Raw genomic sequence first — 2,294 nt, 5'->3', positions numbered from 1 at the left:
AAAGTCCAGATTTCTGTTTTGATTAGCTTTTGGATATCTCTGTTTATATGTCTGATGAACATCTCACAAAAAAGCTGTTAGAAACTGAGCTCCTGAACTTTCCTCCAGAACCTGCTCCAGCCTTCCCTAGCTACTTCAAAGACAACTAACTCCATCTTTGTTGTTCTCAGCTCCCACACTGGAGTCATCTTTGATTCTTCCCTATTTTTCCTCACCATACATCCAAACCATCTGGAAAGGTGCTTGGTTCTGTCTTCACTGCCTATGCAGAGCCTGCTCCTTTCTACTGCCATCCGGATCTAAGCTAATCACCATCTGGCTCAGTGGATTACCTACCAAATGGATTTCCTGCTTCTAAACTTGGCCTCCTAAAATCTCTTCTCAACAATGTAGCCAAACTAATCCTTTGAAAATGTAAGTCAGGTCAAGTCACTCTTCCACTCAGCTCCCTGGAGTGAATTTCCTTTTCACTTGATAGAAACAAAAGTCCCTGCAAAGGCCTATAAGGCCCTGCAGAGCCTGATCCTTCCCCTATTTCTTAACATTTCGTCCCCACCCTTGGGCCAGCATGGTGGCCTTTTAGCTGTTCCTTGAAGCCTCCAGGCACTTTGCTTTTGCTCTGATAGCTCCCTCTGGAATGTCCTTTACCCAGATATTTGCTTGGCTAACACCTTTCATTTCCTAGATATTTGCTTGGCCAACATCTTCCATTTCTTAGAGTCTTTGCTGAAATTTTGCACTGAGGGCTGCCCTTTTCAATGAAAGCCAGTTGTGTGTGTGTCTGTGTGTATTTAAATTAATTTATTTTATATTCATTCACTGAGCATCATCGCAGCATCCAAAATGTGATTTCCCATCCAGAATCTACTCCACAGTGGCTTAATCATACATGTTATCATTGACAAATAATTTTCCATTTCTTGTTTCATGTATATGTATGCATCTTTTCCCCCTATTTCTCCTGCCATTTTCCACCCTCCTCCCCCACTGTCTCTGGTGTCTAGAGTTGTTTTCCATTCCTTCCATCCCCATATTTTACTGATTCACAAAATATCTTAATTAATCAAACTATTTTCAATAATAAGTTCAGTTGATACATGTGTATCTGTGTGTCTGGCTTTAGGGATGAAGCTCTGAGTAGAATTTAATAAACTATAAAGTAGCACCTAGCTGATGCTGTATAGTTTAAATTAAATAGGAATTTTTTAATTTCAAGAAAAGTTTAAACTTTAATAAATCAAAATTAAAAAGATATTAAGAGATGGGACCAGCAGTTGGCATAATGGCTATGTCACTGGACTCCCATGAAGTTGACTCCAGACTCAGTGGCTTAAATGCATGCTGGGCGCGTGTGTGTATGCGCCCAAGATCTTGCTAGGAGAATGGAGGAGATTCCTTGAAGCCTCCAGGCACTTTGCTTTTCCACTGATATCTCCCTCTGGAATGTCCTTTACCCAGATATTTGCTTGGCTAACACCTTTCATTTCCTAGATATTTGCTTGGCCAACATCTTCCATTTCTTAGAGTCTTTGCTGAAATTTTGCACTGAGGGCTGCCCTTTTCAACGAAAGCCAGTTGTGTGTGTGTGTGTGTGTGTGTGTGTGTGTGTGTTTAAATTAATTTATTTTATATTCATTCACTGAGCATCATCACAGCATCCAAAATGTGATTTCCCATCCAGAATCTACTCCACAGTGGCTTAATCATACATGTTATCATTGACAAATAATTTTCCATTTCTTGTTTCATGTATATGTATGCATCTTTTCCCCCTATTTCTCACCCCCTGCCATTTTCCACCCTCCTCCCCCACTGTCTCTGGTGTCTAGAGTTGTTTTCCATTCCTTCCATCCCCATATTTTACTGATTCACAAAATATCTTAATTAATCAAACTATTTTCAATAATAAGTTCAGTTGATACATGTGTATCTGTGTGTCTGGCTTTAGGGATGAAGCTCTGAGTAGAATTTAATAAACTATAAAGTAGCACCTAGCTGATGCTGTATAGTTTAAATTAAATAGGAATTTTTTAATTTCAAGAAAAGTTTAAACTTTAATAAATCAAAATTAAAAAGATATTAAGAGATGGGACCAGCAGTTGGCATAATGTCTATGTCACTGGACTCCCATGTAGTTGACTCCAGACTCAGTGGCTTAAATGCCTGCTGGGTGCGTGTGTGTATGTGCCCAAGATCTTGCTAGGAGAATGGAGGAGAAGGGATTGTAGTGCGGCCATCCCCCATGGGGATGATTTCTTGCTTTCTGTCTCTCTTTCTCTGTCTTTCTGGTGAGC

The 2,294-nt window shown here is 39.9% G+C and overlaps 1 pseudogene; it reads right to left on the bottom strand.

Moving 5' to 3' along the window:
• LOC102500050 (ubiquinol-cytochrome-c reductase complex assembly factor 2 pseudogene) overlaps positions 1 to 293 on the bottom strand; it is a 41,477-nt pseudogene extending 41,184 nt beyond the window's left edge.
• Between the last annotated feature and the right edge of the window lie 2,001 nt (positions 294 to 2,294).

This window comes from Tupaia chinensis, unplaced genomic scaffold (genome assembly GCF_000334495.1).
Source record: "Tupaia chinensis unplaced genomic scaffold, TupChi_1.0 Scaffold000410_1, whole genome shotgun sequence".
Taxonomy (NCBI): Eukaryota; Metazoa; Chordata; class Mammalia; order Scandentia; family Tupaiidae; genus Tupaia; species Tupaia belangeri.
Note: the sequence above shows the minus strand (reverse complement) of the source record. Positions and strands in the feature narration are given on the sequence as shown.